The sequence below is a fragment of the Triturus cristatus genome, chromosome 7 (genome assembly GCF_964204655.1).
Source record: "Triturus cristatus chromosome 7, aTriCri1.1, whole genome shotgun sequence".
Taxonomy (NCBI): domain Eukaryota; kingdom Metazoa; phylum Chordata; class Amphibia; order Caudata; family Salamandridae; genus Triturus; species Triturus cristatus.
Genome location: NC_140590.1, coordinates 1,226,473,964 through 1,226,494,339, shown reverse-complemented (window position 1 = coordinate 1,226,494,339; position 20,376 = coordinate 1,226,473,964). Strand labels below are relative to the sequence as shown.

Here is a 20,376-nt window from a genome sequence, read left to right as displayed (position 1 = left end):
TAAGGCTGGTTGCCCTTGCTGGAGTGTAGTCAGTCACCCAGGTTACACATGTTGCTGGTCTGAAAAAGCTGTTTGGACATGTGCTGTTTTCAGAATCTGAAAAGTGGATTCAAAATGTGTCAGACTGTAAAAGTACTTATCACTTGCCAAAAAAGTAGTAGAAAGTATGCTTTGCAATTGGCAAAGAAATTTCGTTTTCTGCCTAATTTCAAAGCATGACTCTGTGTGCACACAGGAATTGTTTTTAGATATTTAATTTGTGAAGGTGTTATTGTGATTTTCATTTATAGGAAAGGGGTTTATAGTATTTTAAGATTTGAAAAGATCATAAAAAAATGTAGTAATATATTTAAATAAAATAAAGGAATTTTTTTTTAGTTTTTTTCAGGTATTGCTGAAGAGCAGTGAACAAAATTTAAGATGCCTACAAAATCCAGACTAAAGAAAGACCACAAAAAAAACCTATATTTGAAGACAACTGGAGGACCTAAGTTAGTTGGAGATGCTCATGTTGGGAAAAAGAGAAAATCTTCTGGTAAGCAGGCAAAAGATTTTTTAAAGAACATCTTCAAAAAAAGGAAAAATGTACAAAATGTCTGTACTGGAAAGAATGTTTTCAATAGAAAAGAACAGGAAAAAATTGAGAATTTAGTTAATGCAAATATGCCTTCTGCAACAATAAAGATTAACTTAAACAGAAAAACAGCGTTTAAAGAGATACCTAGAAAAATGTTTCAGAGAAGAGTTATGTCCAATTTGATAAAGGATGTGAAGAAATATAAGAAAAAGGCAAAATATTACAAGAGAAAAAAAGAAATTGAAGCCATTGCAGCAAAGGCATTAGAATTAAAAAGGAAACTATTCATTTTAATTTTGAATAGGATGCGTACATTAGATAAAATGGTTAATGTACTGAAATCACAAAGCAAAAGGAAAAGAGTAGTGAACAGAACAAACTTTTGTAAAGTGTTTTTAGGAGAATGGATGCATAGTTCAAGTAGTGAACCTTTTTTTAATGAAGAGAGTTATTTTCAAAGTAATAGTTTGCTGCATGCATTTGACACCAGAGGTCGTGCTTATGAAGTGAAAAATGGTTGCATAATGGAGAAGGTGATAATGGTTCCAAGAGATGAGGTACAAGTGATGGCGGATGAGGCTATGGGGAGACGTCCTAAAGCCCCAGTGTACACTTGGAATTGTAGTAGTATTTGCACTGTGCGTCAGGAATCTATTGATAAATTTCGTGAGTTTCTAAGAGAATATAGTAAAAAAAGTGTAAAACAGAAGATTAAGGTGCTTCAAAGTCTAGATCCATGTAGAGTGAGAGAGAATACTGGTTTGCAGGGTCATTCTCTGGCTTGTCTATCTAGAAAAGTGTGTAATAGTGTTTTCCATCATTTTAGGATGCTGGCTGTTCATCATACTGAAATGAGAAAGTTTGTGAGATGGTTGTATTTTGCTAAAGGTCCAGCAATAAAGTTAGATGAATTGAATAGGGCTCTGTTCCGTGGATCGGTATCAGATGTAGAGAAGGTTGTTGATGAAATTCAGTTTTGTTACTTTGGTCCTGAACAAGACAGTGCAGAAAAGGACACAGTAAATGAGGAAGAAGTGGAAGATAATGTAGAACCCTCTGTAAGTAAAACATTTAATGATCACATAACAAAATTTGCAATAATCTCTAATGAAAGACCAAATATAACTTGTATTTGTTGCCGCAGAACTCATTATAGAAAACAAACTAGGAATGTTGATCTCTACAGAAAGAGTGAAAATGAAGATAATTATAAGTGGAAGGATTTTGCCACATATATATTTCTTGAAAATGGTTTTGAATTGGGTGAAGATCAGCGTATTTGTAAATACTGTTACAACAAGTTAGAGGAAAATAGAATGCCAACCAGAGCTGTACATAATAATTTAGAATTGGATGTTATTCCTGCCGAACTTTCTGAATTAAATACAAATGAGTCTATACTTATTCAATGTGTTCATCCGTTCCAGACCATAGTACGTATGGAGCCCAAAACTGGTAAATTACCTCCTTCAGATTTACTGAGAGGTTTAAAAGGTAGAGTGGTGTATTTGCCCTTGGATTTGAAAAAAAATATGGAAACTATTGATGCAGATACTTTGGAAACTGAACCATTAGTTATTCTGGTTAATGGTGTACCTACAAAGAATAAGAAGATTTGGCAGGAGCTGGTAGATGTACGGAAAGTACAAAGAGCAAATTTGTATTTGAAAAGGAATAACAAATGGTATGAATCAATTTATATAGAAGAAGAAGAAGAAGATTTACAAGAAGACACAGAAACACCAACTGGACAAATTGAAAAAGTGGACAAGTCAAAGGAAGAAGAAATTTATGAACATTTTAGCATACATCCTCTTCATTCAAAAGAAGTTATGGGAGACAATATTGATCTGTTTCAGATGAAGAAAGCAATAGGAACTCCCGTGAGTGTATGGGAGGAGAGCTTGGAAGCTCGATGTTTTCCCCAGCTGTTTCCTAAAGGAAAAGGAGGACGATACGATGAACGTCCAGAACAGATTCCAGCTTCTGAGTATCGGACTACAAGACTATATGCAGAAGATCCCAGATTTCGACAAAGTATTCCTTATTTGTTCCATCTTTTATTTGAAAGCGACTTGTCTGCACTATCTTATGCAGTAAATCACATTTTAAAAAGTGGAGTACATTTACAAAATGTGTCTGCTAAGGATTTTATGGAGAAAGTGCAGCACCGAGATGATCATTTGGAAACACAACTGATCAATCTGATGGCTTGTCAGCGTGGGACAAATGAATATTGGTACCGACGCCATGGTGAATTAAAATGCATGTTACGAAATTTAGGAACACCAACATGGTTCCTTACCCTAAGCTGTGCTGAGTACGCTTGGGATGATTTACTGGATTTTCTACGAGAGGCAAATTCAAACATTAAAAACATCGAATACAAGACAGCAGGAGAACTGTGCTCATTGGATCCGGTTAATGTTTACAGATATTTCAATCATAGATTTGAGGCTATGATGTCCTTCATCTGCAATAAAAAAAATCCACCTCTAGGAGAAGTAGTGGATTTCTTTTGGAGAAAAGAGTACCAGGCAAGAGGTGCTCCTCATATTCATATGCTGTTGTGGATCAAGGATGCCCCAAAGTTTGGAACAGATACTGATGAAGCAGTGTTATCTTACATTGAAGAATATGCAACATGTGCTATACCAAAAAGCACAGAAGAGAAAAAGTTAAAGGAGCAAGTTTTACGTTTCCAAAGTCATCGGTGTGGAAAATACTGTCGACGGAAATACAAGAGCAAAGATAAATACTACACTAAATGTCGATTTGGATTTCCTAGACCTGTTCTTTCAAATGGAAGAGTAAACAGTTTTATGTCATCTGTGAGCCATACTATCACAAGAAAATCACCTAAGAATACCTACAACCTAAAAAGAAAAGAAGAATCAAAAAATATAAATGACTACAACCCAGTCATTTTATCCATGTGGAATGCTAACATGGATATACAGTATGTAGCTGACAATTCCATTGCTGTTGCTCGATATGTAACGTCTTACATTACTAAATCTGAAAAAAGTGAATTGAAAGAAATGTGGGAAGAGATTTCTCATGAGAAGACTGTCAGTAAGAAGCTGTACAGTTTCAGTTTAAAGATGTTATCGCATCGAGAAATTGGATCCTACGAATGTTCAGATAGGTTATCTTCTGCAAGTCTCTACTCGAAATCAAGAAGAATAATTTGGGCAAGTTTAGGCCTTGCAGCAATGAGAAATCGGGTACTGAAATCTGTTGGAGAAATTGAATATTTGGCCGAGAATGACCCAGAAAGTACAGATATTTTGAAATCAAACATGTTGGACACATATTATCCCAAGAGAAGTCATCATCTGGAGAACATGTGTCTCTATGAAGTGCTGCAGAACTACATTTATTCACGGAAAGCCGCAGAAGACATCAACAATGGAAAATATAAAGTCATTGGTGAGGAAGGGTGTTTGGTGAAGCAAACAAAAGGAAGTTTGATAAATCACAGGAAGCTGAGTTGCGACACTACTGACAAAAAGGAATTTTACTACTTGGCTCTTTTACAGCTGTTTAAACCATGGCGTACAGAGGATGAACTACTGGGAGAATTTCAAAGCTATGAAGATTCATTTAATGCTTGCAAAGACAGCATACAATGCAGTACATTCACAACTTATCTGCAAATGTTAAATGAAGAAATTGAACAGGAAACTACAATTGCAGCAGAAGTAGCTAGAGACAGTTCTCAAGACAGCCAAAGTTCAGGAACACTCAGTCAAGATCCCCTAGGACAACCAATCGTTGAAAATGAAGCATCAATAGCCATGAATGAAGTGGAAACGGCTATGGATCAAGCTCAAGAAGAATTTATAGACTTACAAAATTTGGAAAGACAACTGAATGAAGAGCAGCAACAAATTTATGAAGAGATCAGAAACAAAATTGATCACGGATTTCTACATGAAAAAAAAGAGTGCTCATGCACATCATTTCATCCAATCAGGATGTATGTAAGCGGACAAGCTGGAACTGGAAAAAGTTTCCTAATAAAAGTCATCAGAAGCTACCTACAGAAAAAAACGGATTCTACTTTGTCTTGTGTGGTTACTGCTCCAACTGGGTTAGCAGCATATAACATAAAAGGAATCACCTTACATCGTTTGCTAATGTTACCAGTGGAGCATGAGAACAAAATACAATACAACAAGCTAACTGGAGAAGCATGCTTGGAAGTTTCAAGAGTATTGAAGAAGATGCAAGTTCTCATTATTGATGAGGTGAGCATGGTATCAAACTTAATGCTTGCCTTTGTGCATTTAAGAATGCAGCAAATTCTAAGGACAGACTATGACGTGTTATTTGGTGGAAAACATGTCATAGTTTTTGGGGATCTTCTACAACTTACTCCAGTTAAAGGACAACCAGTGTTTAATACTGTGACACATGAAGACACAAAGAAGTCATTGGGAAGCATCGGTAATGCAAATATTTGGTCCTTCTTTGAGTACAAGGAACTTACTACTAATATGAGGCAAGCAAACGATGAAGAATATGGAAGTATTCTGAAAGATATCAGGATTGGACTACTCACAGAAGTTGGCAAAAAAGCATTACAGAGTCGGCTGCTACATAATTTATTTCCAAAGGAAGAAATAGTTGCAGAGAAGATATACAAGAACATTGCAGAAAAGAAAAGTGTCATCTGCTTAATGCCAACTCTACGTGAATGCTCAATATTCAATGAGGAGCTTTTAAAATTGGAAAAGGAAGATATCAGGAAATTGGAAGCAGTGGAGAAAATTGAGGATGGAAGAATTACTATCACATTAACAGGCACACTGAAAAATAAATTGGATTCACTAGAGAAGAACATTTCCAAAACAGCTGGATTAGAAAAAAATCTATATGTTTGCATGAACTGTAGAGTATTTTTAAGGAGAAATTTGGATGTTGAAAAAGGTTTAGTTAATGGAGCTATGGGAAGAGTTGTGGGTTTTATTAATTATCAGAAAAAAGATGGAATTGAACGTTTAAAAATAAAATTTGATCAGATAGAAGAAGTTAAAGATATTTGTCGTTGTTCAGTTCGTTTCATGGTTGTGAAAGACTTATATGTACGTAGGAAGCAGTTTCCGTTTTCTCTAGCATATGCTGTAACTATTCACAAGTCTCAAGGATTGATTGTAGATTGTGCTTTTGTGAACATTGGTTCAACTGTGTTCAAAGAAGGTATGGCTTATGTAGCTTTGTCACGAGTGAAAACATTATCTGGTTTATTCATGATAGACTTTGATGACTCAAAAGTTAGTGCTGATACAAATTGTGTAAAGGAGTATAATAGATTAAGAAGAACCTATGCTCCTCATTTAGGTCAGTATCCTGTGTTGGAGAAACGTGTAGTTTCTCGTAAAAGGAGAAATGAGAATATCTGTAATGAAGATGTAGAGAGGAGGAAAAAAAGAGGAGTGATGTAATTGCAAGCAAAAAGAAAAAGGAAAATGAAGAAGAGGTTGTAGGATGTCATTTTGAAAATAGCTCTGGTGTCAACTGCTACGCTAATGTAGTGCTGAATGTTGCATTTTATCTGGAAAGTGTGCAAGAGCAGATAATAGTAAATCAGAGAAAAAGATTCTGTTCTGAGTTGAGTCTCCTTTTTCAAAAGCTGAGTAATGATAAAACTCAAATAGAAAGTGCTACTGAAATTAGAAAACTTTTAGATGTATGTTCAGGACGAACACAGTTTTCTCAAAATGTACAGCAAGACGCACAGGAATTCTTGATATTTTTTCTTCAGGTACTGGAAGAAGAAGGGGTTCCCATTGAAAATATGTTTGGTGTCTCTTATAAATGGGAACATAGTTGTGAAAACTGTTACAATACATGTGGCTCTAATGTTGATTCTGAAAGGTTTATTTATTTAACATTGCCAGAAAGTAAAACAGTCACTTTTGCTAAATTAGTTAAAGATGCTAATCATAGCATGGAATGCGGTGAGTGTCAATCTGAAATGTTTTCAACGTTAATTTTAAAGGAATACGGACAGTATGTAATTTTAATGATGCAACGATGTAAAGCTGATGGTTCAAAATTGGATACTTTAATAAAGAAGTTTACAGGACAGCAATTATCAATTTCAGGAAAAACTTTTGTAACAGTTGCAATAATTTTCCATGAAGGACCTACTGTTACTTCTGGACATTACACAGTTTATCTTAAATGTGAAAAAGGCTGGACACTGTGTAATGATTCCCAATTGATTTTCAAGCAATGTTTGCCTTTTGATTTAGCAAATTCCTATCTAATCTTCCTGAAACCTAAATTTTAGAGAGACTTGGCAAGATCTGTACAAAACAATTTTACCATTTTATTGGATTACCATTGGAATTTTCCAAAAAAATGATTTTACAAATTATCATTTGGCCTAATGGAAAGGTAACCAATTGTAATGTGGACTTTTTAAATTTTTAATGAAACTTTGGAAAACCAAAAATTTAGACAAAATCGGTAACATCTGCACAATTTAAATTTTGGAATGTTATTGGATTGCCATTGGAAATTTATTCAAAAAAGATTTTTAAAATTACTATTTGGCCATGAGGAAAGGTAAACAATTGTATTGTGGACTTATTTAATTATTAATTAATCTTTCGGAAACCAAAATGTTACAGAGAATCGGTGAGATCTGTACAATTTAAACTTTAGAATTTTATTGGATTAACATTGGAAATTTAATCAAAAAAGAATTTTAAAATTACTATTTGGCCTAAAGGAAATGGAACCAGATGTATTGTGGAGTTATTTGAGATATATTTTTGTGATTATACTTCTGAAACAAAAATGTCAGATGGTATTTTAAAGAAATAAGTATTGATATTAGATGATATTTTTTAAGAATATTATGCATTTCTATAATGTTATGTTTAAGTAAAAAGAGATTCTGGGCTTTTTTAAAACAATCTTTGAGATTGTTATTTTTTTTTGCCCGCTGTTAAATGATGAATGCAATTGCTTTCACAATTTATAGTGAAATGCAATATATTCTGAAAACAGCAAAAAAAAGGCAAAACATTTTTTGGGAAAATATGTAAATATGTGTACTGTATTATAAAATGTTTTATTAAATATTAATACTTTTTTCTTTTTTTTCAGATTGAGATAGAAAATTTTCGAAAACTTGAACTATTTTTAAAGCAATTAAAATTAAATTTAAATTAATAAATAATTTTTTGAGTGGGTATGGTAAGTCAAAAATTTCATGGTCCCTTTTTTCCACTTCTCCACAATCACATTTTCAGTTTTTCATTGTAGTCTCTCAAGACCTTGTAATGTGATAATTGATTTTTAGTTTAAAAAAAAAAAAAACATTACGCGTACCGTACGCGTACGGTAAAAACAAATAAAAAAAAGTTTAAAAAAATATATAAAAAAAAGTTGAAAGGTAAGGTTGGCTCTTAAAAGAGCCGTTGTGTTCATGCAGGGACAGAGGAAAGAAAGAATGGGAATATTAGTTGTTACGACAAATGTGCTGATCTATTAAATTGTTCACTAGGGCAACACTGGTCTCCCTATGACAAATTAGATCATGACAAGTGGCGCACCGAACTAAAACCCTCGCAAACCGATGGTTGATTTCCAGAGGACGAGAAAAAGGAGATGCTCCCCCCACAGATGAAGGGCTCAGCTGACCTGCCGAAGATGGACTCGGCCCTGCAGATGATGGACCAGGCTGAGCTGCTGTGGATGTGCTTGGTTGACTTACTGAAGGGTTACCTTCAGTATGTCGAGCAAATGTCCTACCGTGTACATCTTGAAGGTGTCTCAACATGGTGTGATTCCCGAAGGAATACTTCTTGTTGGGATTCCCTCTTGAAAGTACACGGCCACAAAGCTTACAAGTCACTAAGGGTGCATTTACCTTTTTCTTGCCCTCTGGAAAAGAAAAATACTCCCATATGAAAGAGCTCTTTTGTTTCCTCCTTCTCTGCCTCAAGGTAGTGCTGCTAGCCTCACTCTCAGAAGAGTTCTGCTGTTCTGCCATCGTATCACAAAGACAACTCAGCTCCTTCTCCTAAGGGATCACAAGCAGAAATGAGGGGAATGGGTGTGGTGTAGGAGAGTTCTAGAACTGAAAGTAGTTTCAACCAATCAAAAGTTGTGTTTCATGATCACATGACCCACCGTGCGCGTACGTTACGCTTACGGAGCGCTTACGGTAAAAGTACGCATGCGCGTAAAAAAGACACGCGCACGCGCGCATGCGCAAAACAGGCCCGCCCCTTCACTTCCGCGTAACATGCGCGTGCAGCATGCGCGTTACGCGCTGCACGCGCGTGACGTACGTCTACGCAAATTGCGTAAATGAACGCAAACAGCGTAGAAATCTAACGTTATGAAAGCAAGACGTGCGCTTACCGTACGCGCACGTTAAAAAAATAATTTAAAAAAAAAAAAAGGGGAAAAAAACCCCACTATGTTATACTAATAAATCTTACCTGTTTAGTTTAAAAAAATGGTAAAAAAAAAATATATATTGTAGAATTTTTAAAATTTAACCATAGTCTTTAAAAAAGGATAGAAAATTAAAATAAAAATATCTTAAAAAAATAAAAAAATAAAAATAAGAATTAGCATTTAAAAAACCTTGCAAATTCACTGAAAAAACCATGGGTTTCACACACGTTATAGTTAGGAATTAGCATTTAAAAAACCTTGCAAATTCAATGAAAAAACCAAAGGTTTCACACATGTTATAGTTAGCTGGACATTTCACTCGTAAAAAACCAATGAAATTCCCCCGTTATAGTTAGTTCAGCTAACTATAACTCGCGCGCCCGCAATGCACTACTGATGACGTCACATATTACATCACTCATGACATGGTCACTGACATCACTCATGACATCACTGATGACATCTCAAATGACATCACTGATGACATCACTGATGACATCATCCAGTGAATGTGTGTTTTTCTGAAAATTAAATGTGTTTTATATATGTATATCTCAAGGTCAATGGAAGAATAAATGGGTATATAAGTGTCTAAATGGATGCTTTGTTTTTGAAAAATGTATTGTGTAACTGACTGATTAAGTGTATCATAGTGAATACATGGCTTACTGAGTAATGTTTAAATATGAAAATATCTGTATCAGTCTCTCACTTTGTGTATAAGTGGCTGCATGGGTTGGTGAGTAGCTTCATGGGTGTCTATATAGGTTATTAGTTGTTTTTTTGAGTATCAGTCTGAGTGTCTGTATGGTTCGGTGGGGGGTATTATGTAGTGCATAGGTGCATGAATGAGTGATTCACTCTTTGTATGTGTTGAAGACAGCATGTGTGCAGGACTGTATGGGTGGATGAGTGTGTGTATGGGTGTGTTAGTGAGTGAATGACTGTCTCAATAGTGTCTTTATGAGTAACTACATATCTATTAAACTAGTATATGTGACTATTGGTGTATATAAGTGAGTATATGTGAGAGTGAGAGATTGAAAGAGTTCCTGTATGAATAAGTATGTGTTTCTATAAGTGATTGTTTATAAGACTAAGTATGTGTAAGTTTCCGTAGAAGTAAGTGTGGTGGTGTGTGTATAACTGTATAAGCTAATAAATGTATGTTTGTTTCTTTATTAGCATGAGTGAGTATGTGTGAGTAACTCTATGGATGAGTGGCATTGTGTAACAGGATGTATAGGTGTATGAGTACATATGATGAGTGAGTGCATGTATGAGTGACTGTATAGGACTGTTGGTGAATGAGTGGATGTGTATGTGGTTCTTAGAATTACTTAAGAGGTTCTTGCAACTGGTATTGGTATGTCCATTGTTTTGAAAATGTTAGTCTCTATTTTTGAATGTGTGTATCAAAGGTTATATTAGGGGAAGAGGAGGTCTGCCACTCTATCACAAGGATGATGTCATCAGTGATGTCATCAGTGATTTCATTTGAGATGTCATCAGTGATGTCATGAGTGATGTCAGTGACCATGTCATGAGTGATGTAATATGTGACGTCATCAGTAGTGCATTGCGGGCGCGCGAGTTATAGTTAGCTGAACTAACTATAACGGGGGAATTTCATTGTTTTTTTACGAGTGAAATGTCCAGCTAACTATAACATGTGTGAAACCTTTGGTTTTTTCATTGAATTTGCAAGGTTTTTTAAATGCTAATTCCTAACTATAACGTGTGTGAAACCCATGGTTTTTTCAGTGAATATATATATACATACACACACACACACACCCATGTAACTGGTACACAATTAAAAAATAACAACAAAAACTTACTGGAACTGGCCATCCAATTGTTACATATATGGTTCACACTAAACACTGTTTTATTCTTCACACTAATTGCAAGAGTGTAGTGACTCTGGTTGTGATATCATTAAGCATCAATGTTTTGACCAAGGATGTATGTGTTAATGGTAAAACATCACAGGGGTCTTCTTCAAGACTGTGAACTGTTCTGTCAACAGCCAAGCGAAATTATAGCAAGTAATTAAGGGCTTTTCTTGTTTCCTGATGAATCATGTAGGATGATGCGGCGTACAACCATGTCCTGCGAGCGAATTACTCAAAATTCTTTAGTGTTCCAGACTGTTAACACTGTTGATAGGGTCCTTCTGTAGTCCTTGGTGGATTCATCGATTTCTATTTAGGCAATATCCTTTGTCAAATTTGGGTACGGTCCTGGCTTGTGTTGCCGAGAGACCTTGTCAAATGAGGGCAGCTAATGCAGCGAAGACACAGCACCGGGAATGAGGACGTCATTGACAGAGCCATTAGTAACGTACCAGTCTACAGATCGCCCCCCCAACCACACTGTAAGAGCAGCAGAGGTGAAAAATAAAAAGGTAATAAAATAACTTATGACCATTTCTTTTCACTGCTGCTTTTAGCCCGATTTGCAGCAGGGAAGGAGTGGTGCCCACTCCATTTCACTTAGGCTGGCTGTCTAGCGATGGCCAGCTTGACATGTGCACTTTAAACCTCTCCAACACAGCTGTCTTAGACAGCTGGGTGGATAAAAGGCAAAGGCCCCCAATGCCTAAAAGAGTGTTAATCCAGCCCGCTCCAACCAATCCAGGTGTTTCCCTCCTGTTGCTTAGCATTAGAGCAGCGTCTGGAGTGGTAGAGGGTAGTCAGCTGAGGCTCTATGACTCGCGCTGAGATTTCTGAAGAGAACACTAAGGACGCGTGTGCAAGTAAAAGTGTTTCTGTTTTATTATTACTTTTTTTTACCAACTGACAGACACTGTGAGAAACTCGCTATGCTTTCAGCCTCAAATTTAGAGCTCACATTCACACCCATTTATAAAACAAACACAGTTGACTTGCCATGATTGAAAACTTTGGCATCAAGCCTTAAGGTTATTGTTGGTTTATCATAGTTCATGTCACAGGGTTAAAACATTCACTTTGCACTGGTGCCCCTCAACTTCCAAATGTCATTGCCTGCCAGTGGGACTGTCCACAACACAACTGTGCATTATTCTTGTCCAGTTCTGTGATTTTATTTTAAATTAAAAGCATCTTGAAAAATGTGTTTTGATACTTTAGAAACATTTTTGAGGTGTTTTAGTCAATAGCCCTTGGATCTTTACCTTTCATGAAACGTTTGTTTTTTAGGTCGAATGACCTTTTGTATCTGGTTTGTGGCGCTCAACTCTGCCCATTGCTTGTGTTGCTTTTCATTTGTTGCTTTTCATTTGTCTATGACAATGTCCTTTAAAAATCCTTGCTTGCTAGTGGTCTGTCCTGCCTCTTTGACCCTCCTTTTTTTCTTCCGTTCCTCCAACGGAGCAGGGACTAGTTACGTTATCATTATGCAATGGTTCTTTATCCTTGAGGGACTCTTTTTTTCTTGGTTTCCTGCTCCGTTACTGTTTACCTGTGTTCAGCTTCGGCGCCATAGCTGCACATATTTTAATATTGCATTCTTCCCTCCCACCTCCTCTTAATGCCAGAGTTGTGTTAGTACTGTCTCCTGCGCCTTTGCTTGTATGTTTTTAGCCTTTTTTTGCAATTTTTGATGTTGATCGTCAGTTGGGCTTCGTTTGGTAAGATATTCATTTGGGTTTGGTCTTCGTTTCATATGTATCAATGAAATTTGGACAACATTTATATTACAGCTTCCCTATCTATCAGCATGGAATGCTTTAGCCAGACTTTAGTACCAGAGCATGCTTTAACCCTCTACACTCCAGAACAGAGCCATCCAGAGCAGATGGCAACCGACGCCAACACACGGTCCCTTGCCGGATCATAGACTGTGTCAGTAAGACTGCAATTTATTCTAAACAGCCTCAAATGCTTGCTGCCTCCTCCTTCTTCCTACTTGTTAACTTTACTGGCCAAGCAGGAGAACGCTTTAACTCTCTACACCCCAGCACAGAGCCATACAGAGCAGACAGCAACTGACGCCAACACACAGTCCCATGTTTTAATTCTTTTAGTCTCTCTGTACTTTAAAAAAATATCTTTGTGAGGGACAGGTCAAATGTCAGTAGGCATTGGCTTCAGTGCTCCATTCCTGCCCTCCAGGATCGGATGTTCATGACACTTTTCAAAGCTTCACTGTTAATTTGCAGAGCATTCTCTCTCCACTCACCTGTAAATTGTTTGCTGTGGAGACTCGCTGCAGCCACTGGTTTACTTTATTGACTGCCAGAGTAAGCTTTAACCCTGGATAATGACAATGAGATCCTGCTAAGTGTACGGTAACCCAAAAATATCTACCCTGACTGGTCTGTAACATATGGGATTTTCCCATATACAGAATTTCCAAAGAGCGAGAGACCCAAGTTAAGCAGGCTGGCCAGGAAGTCCCAGGATTTCCTCTTGATCTCTTTCTTGTGATGCCGAGATGCGTGTAGTCCAACAGCAGATAAGCCTATGGTGTTTTATGCAAGCAGGCTGCTGGACTGCGACAACCTTCTGCTCTGAACCAAAGAACACTGTAGCACACCGCACCAGACTGTTGATCTGGTACCATCAAATATATTCAATCCACGTCGAGTTGATAATGATTGATTTTTATTACAAATTCATAAAAAAACAGTAATTTCCAATTCACAGCCAGCCGACGCGCGTTTCGCCCAATGGGCTTCCTCAAGGCTCCAACACGAGAAAGTTATACATCTATTGGTTCTCAAAAGGTTCCAAATCCTGGTCAATTACTTGTGGTAATTCTTCTCAGTTCTGGAAATTAAGTTCCATCTGTAATCCAGTCAGTAATGTGCGAACGGACCGACTGTGCTAGTGTACCTGTGCTTACCTGTGCTCCTCTGAGGCTTGTGGGGCTGTTGCGCTCTTTGCTGCTCGTTCTTTCTCCCTCCCGCCGCCACTGGACATCGCGGCCGCTGTGTGGGGGGAGATAAAGACTACACCACCCAAGATCCCTTGCCTTAATACCCCGGATGCGGAAGCGACGGATTTCGCACCCACAGGCGCTACAAAAGTAACCCTACCCCCGGCAAAGTGGGGGTTCCTGGCACGAACGGACCGACTGTGCTATTGTCCCAGTGCTTACCTGTGCTCCTCTGAGGCTTGTGGGGCTGTTGCGCTCTTTGCTGCTCATTCTTTCTCCCTCCCGCCGCCGCTGGACATCGCGGCCGCTGTGTGGGGGGAGATAAAGACTACACCACCCAAGATCCCTTGCCTTAATACCCCGGAAGCGGAAGCGACGGATTTCGCGCCCGCAGGCGCTACAAAAGTAACCCCACCCCCCGCGTTGCGGGACCGCGCGCGGGCAGCGCCGGGCTAAGCCTGGGCAAAGGGCGGGCCTTCTGTGGCCGTCTAGGGCCGGAAGAGGCCGGGCTAGGCCTGCTCTCTGTGAACTGCGTAAAGACAAGGTACTGTGCTTAGTGGTGTTTGTTAGGTGTAACCATGGTGAAAAAGAAGTCCACTGGAGCCAAACCAAATGGGGTGGTAGGGGCAACCCTGGACTCATATTTAGTCAGAGATGCTAGTGTCCTGACTGAAGAAATAGAAAGAACTGAAAGGCGCTTGTCGATGGGGATAGGGAATAAGACAACAGCCCTCATCCACGAGACCCTTGATACCCCAGACTTACAAACACAGCAACAATCACCAGGCATTTCCAGGGATCTAGTAGATCAGCTAGAACTCATGACTTCCCCCCCAAACACTATTGAGCATCGTGTGTCCACCTCCCCAATTCATATTCAAGAGCCCCTGGTTGTAGAGGTCTCTCCCTCCCCCCCGGTTTCAATCCAGACAAGACGCACAAGAGCTGGGGGCCCGGCTCTCGCTGTACGATCTAAGAAACAGACTTTGGGACGAATTACTAAATCAGGCTCGGGCCCCCAGCCTCAGGTGGAGGTTTTATCTAACAAACTCTGGGCAGCAATAAAGAATAAATTGGATGTTATATTGGCCCCCATTACTGACAGATTGATATCTATCGAAGATAGATTTTCTATATTGGAAGCGAAGCTTAGCGCCATGACAACAATTGTGCAACCTTCTACCCTGGTGTTGTCGGAAACAAGAATCCCCGACCAACCTCAGAGCTCTGTGCCTGTGTTAATGAAGGAAGCTCCCTCTAATGGTGTTTATTTGCCCCTCCCAGCGGCGGCAGGCTTTTCCACTCACACTTTGATTCCAACATCAACTTTGCTTACCCAAAATTGCCAAATTGCTAATGATCATAATAATGAACTTCCCCCTATCGAGCCTACTCCTACTATGAATGTAAAAAAAACCTTCCCAGGGAAAGGGCTTCCGTTTGTCAGAGAGGCCATTCCTTTGGTTCTTGTTCTTGCCAATGTCCCCCATCTAAGACCGGGTCAAGCAGAGTCAACAACTGCGCTGATGGATAAAGCATTACATTGGCTTAGTAGGAACATGAACATTGGAGGAGTGGGTGGCCGACAACAACTGGCAAGAGAAATTATAATGGCCAGACGTGTTCCATGGCTAGGAAATAACGAGAAAAAATTTGGGGGAGATTGTGTTGCCATTAATTTTGCTACTATGTATGTATTACCTAATGTTCTTGCCAACCTATTGCCACCTCAGAAAAGGGACTCTGGTATAACCCCACTTACATTGGAATTTTTTATCGGTAATCCCAGATCCCTAAGACGAAACGTGACGCAAAAATCATCTAATGGCCTAAATATAGTTACTGGTAGGAGGGCACTTTCAAGTTTTTCTAGTGATCTTAGGCTAGAAAATAGATTTATCGCCTTGACCGATCTGGAGGAATGTGATTGACATAGGGGGAGTGATAACTACCCTGTTCGAACACACCCCCAAGAAAACATGCTGATCGGTGACAGAACTCTAGATGAAACAATTGCCTGTACTAATGCCCGAGTCCTTACGTATACCTCCACGAGTAACCATCAATTATTGGCATCTGTTTGTAATAGGCCAATTGAACAAATGATCCCCTTTGGCAACATAATAAATAATCCTATGGCAATAGTAAGGGGAAAGCCCTTACAAAATACTTCTAATAGTGGTAGCAAAATACAAAATATCCTTGATATCATGGAACATCGCAGGTATTGTCCAGAAAATGTTGTCTCCTGACTGGGGCAACTTTATAGACAAATACGACATTTGTCTATTTCAGGAGTCTTGGGCTGTTGATCCTGTTTTTAGGGCTGGATACCTTAACTTTTACATCCCTGCAAAAAAAAACCCTAAAGGGCGTCCTGTAGGTGGCCTTGTGGCCAGGGTTCGGCAAAACCTAGGCTGTTGTGTAGTATTGTTAAAATCCTCTGATAAAGATATTTTAGTGTTGAAACTCAGTAGGGCTAATGAGAGTACCCTTGCTATTTTTAACGTGTATGCTAGGGGTCAGAGGGGAGGACAAAGTTCAGAGACTATAACATCTCTGGACTTACAATTAGAAAATCTTCCCGTTCATATTATTCCTATTGTAGCAGGGGATTTTAACACTACATTTGAACCATTGGGCAACGAGGTGTAGGAGTTATCAACAGAACAGGACCTTAGATGGGGAATCCCAAGGCTTGATTTATCCCCTGTTAAAAGATGGTCAAAAGTTGCAATCCAACTTAAGGCGTTGTGTCTTGAAAGAGGCCTCAGGGCTGCAAATGAGCGTACCAGATCAGATTCGAAAGGAGTAACTACCTTTGATAATGGGCGCTCTACTAGCCGTATCGACTATATATTGATTGATCTTAGGATATGGCATAGACTTGATGACATGAAGGTAACATGGCGGCTTGAAAGTGATCACAATCCCCTATGTATTGATTTCTGGGCCACGATTAGGGAGGGAGACGTGACCCAAGCTGAGGGAACTATATCCTCGGATTTAGTGATCGCAAATGACAAACGCCATGTAAAATGGAATAAAATAGTTGAACATCCTGAAAAGTTGGAAGCCCTTAAAGTTGAAGTAGTTAAGAGCACCGACTTTCTTATGTCAAGAGTCTCTAGTGTAGAATTCCCACAAATTCTGATAGAAGCCCATACTAGTCTATTTGATAACTTGAAAACATACTTCTTAAAGGATGTGAAGCCAGGGAGACAGGTTTCAAAAACTAACGACGCTAGATGGTTTAATACTTCATGTAGAGTGGCTCGCCAGAAACTGAGTGAAGCTTTAAGATCAAGAGACCACTTGGGGGTAAGAGGTGCAAGGGACCATTATAGGGATGTGCAAAAAAAGGCTGGGACCAAGCATGGTGGCAGGATCTGAGAAGTGCCTGCGCAGCAAAGGATTCGAGAATTTTCTGGAGCATTGTCAACTGGGACAGGGGTGGGCGTCCGGAGCCCCCCCAGAATAATGTTCCTCAGGCACAATGGGTTGAATTTTTTAGACCCCGTACGCTGGTAGCGCAACTGGGGAGGATCTACCATCATATTTTTTTAAATTTTATTCTGGCACAGTGTTTTTTATCAAGGATGTTGAGGTAGCACTTGATTGTGTGGCAAGGGGAAGAGCTCCAGGTATGGAGTGAATTCCGGCCGATGTATTTCTCAGTGATAAGCCAACCTGGTGTCAGTACATAGCCCTTCTTGCTAATGCAGTGGCTAATGGAGCTCCAGTGCCCCCATCTTGGAAAGGTGCTGAGATAATTCCCGTTTTTAAGAAAGGAGACAAATCCCTCCCCAGTAACTACAGGCCCATAAGTCTTATTGATTCAATACAAAAGGTTATGGGTCGTTTAGTGTTAGGAAAAGTACAGACCTGGGAAGAGGATACTAACATTCTGTCCCCATTTCAAGCGGGATTTCGTTCCTGTACCAGCACCACAGACCACATTTTTCGTTTTTTAACTATTTACTGGAGGAATGTGGTCCTGAATGGGGGGTCACTTTACGCTGTCTTCGTAGATCTCAAATTAGCGTTTGATCTGGTCCCTCGGAGGAAATTGTGGGGTGTGCTTGGTGACCTGGGGATGGCTCCGGAATTGATAACACTTCTCGCTCGCTTACATGAGGGCAATTTTGCAAAAGTTAGATGGGGGCGCAGGGGGAGGTTACCGACTCCTTCCCTGTTGGGCGTGGTGTCCGACAGGGGTGTGTGTTGGCTCCTACCCTGTTCTCTTTGTACATCAACGGGGTAGTTGAGTACCTTTTGATGACCCCCACTGATGCTCCCCTACTGGCTGGCAATCATGTCCCTGTCCTCATGTTTGCGGACGATACTTTGCTCATCTCCAGGACACCGAGCGGCCTCCAGAAGGCCATTAATGCATTTGGAGAATTTTGTTCTTTAAGAGGGCTAGAAATAAACACTTCAAAAACCAAGTTCATGGCTTTTAATCAGCACAAATCTTTTAGAGGCAGTATATTATTAAATAATGTGCCCCTAGAACAGGTGAGTGCGTTTACGTACCCTGGTATCTCCCTCCAGAAGGACTTGGGTTGGAATCACCACTTGGATCTTACAGCCCTAAAACTACACCAGCACATAGGGTGTTTGACCAAGAAATATAAGTCCTCTTTTACAAAACCAGTCACTCCTGCCCTAGAAATTTATAACGCTAAAGCGGTGAGCTCGGCCCTTTATGGAGCTGAGCTCTGGGGATTTAACGATATAAAACAGCTAGTAAGATTAGAAAACAAATTTTTACGTAACCTTGCTAGCGTCCCACAAAGCACTCCTACGATCCCGCTTCACCTAGACCTAGGGAGGAAAAATATAGCGGACCTAGCAAAGTTAAGGCCACTCCTTTATTGGAGACGTCTCTGGGTCACTCCGGAACTTGCGCAATATGCCCTGGGTTTTAAGGATGTGATCTTACGGGACCGCTTCCATAGAGTAGGTTGGCTAAAAGAGATCAGGTCCCTACTCATTAAACTGGATCTAGAGACACTTTGGGACAACCCTGAGACGGCAGTCTTCCCATCAAAGGTGCAACTAAAACAGAAATACTGGGAAATGGTTTATGCATCTGTAGTTCACTCCAGTATTTCAACTAACCTAACAGGTCGCTTTCTGGATTCTAAATCGTGGCCAGTGTGTGAGGCCTACTGGGATTTGATCGAGAGGCCCTTTGACCGAAAACTTTATTTTCAGTTCAGGATAGGTAGTCTACCCATCAAGACCTTTACCTGTAAATGGGCTTCTAGAACTGATGACAAATGCCACTGCTGTATGGCAATGGCTGAGACCATTCCCCATGTATTTTTTGTTTGTCCGTTATATGCGGCCCCACGGCGGAGATGGCTGAGGCCGATTTGTATTTTGTTGGGTGCCCGGAGATGTGCTGTTTTTTTTTTTTTTTTTTTGAAAACCTTTATTAACCGCAGTTGCATCAATTGACAATGTAAGTCCTTCGCCAAGGCATCGATTCAGCAATACTAGAATACACACGTTCAGATGGTGAGACACAGCTATTTAGCCGACAACCCGGAGGTCCGGCGGCGGTAATCAGTTGAACATATGCAGAGGAATCAGGTATGTACATTGCGTATAAGTGGGTCGATGGTGCTTTTCTGTATTTCGTCGTGTCTCATCTGAAGCGCATTGCCTGCAAGAGAGGAGGGCGCTGTATGCCAGCCCGCAGTGCAGCGCCGTCAATTAGCCCCTAGGCTCATAGGAGGAATTGCGCTAGGCGCCGGGTGTTCCACCAAATGCCCTGGTCTCCGGGCAACGGAGCCCCGGTGGCTTGCTCTTGGCGTAAGCTGGAGCGCGACGAGGAGGTTGCAGTATAGCTCGCAAGGACGCTCATAGCAACTGTTGCTGTGGTGGAACACGGGTTCAGCCAGGGAGCGTAACCAGTCGCCGAACTGCTCCCCGTGTGTGCAACATGAACGTAGGGGTCAGGGCCAGGGTCGAAAACTCGGGTGGGGACTAGAGTAAGAGGGGTGGGGGGGGAGGTGGAGATCGTTCTGCAGCAGTGTAAGAGGAGACAGGAGCTGTCCAGCGGGGCATAGCCGGGCCGTGTGGGAGGCGCGCCGAGTAGCAGGTCGTGAGGGGGGGGAAGAAGAAGGGGGGGGGGGGGCAGAGGGCCATCGGAGGGGGGGCCAAGAGTTCGCCGCGCTTGTGTCCGCAGTCTGAGATTGTCCTCTCATGTGAGGGAGGTTTTTCTCCACGCCCAGTAAGGGGCATCTGAGCGGGGCGGAATGGTCATATCTTCCCGGGTGTGCCCATGTCCCAGTAGTGCGCGCGCCCTCTCAAGCAGCAGCGGCAGCAAACCCCGCGCGCGCGCCATAGACACACTGTAGGTGATGTCTAGCAGCAATCCCCTGCAGCACAATATGCGAGATGCGCCAGGGGAACAAGCAAGCAGAGGGGGGCGGGAGCTATCCCCGCCATGGTCTCAGGGATGTCGCTATCCAGCCAGTAGTGCATCGATGCCC

The 20,376-nt window shown here is 40.5% G+C and overlaps 1 protein-coding gene across 2 annotated transcripts in view; it reads left to right on the top strand.

Annotated features, from left to right (window-relative positions):
* LOC146811663 (serine protease 27-like) overlaps window positions 1-20,376 on the top strand; it is a 275,582-nt gene that overhangs the window by 70,031 nt on the left and 185,175 nt on the right. The gene's annotated exons all lie outside the window — the stretch shown is intronic.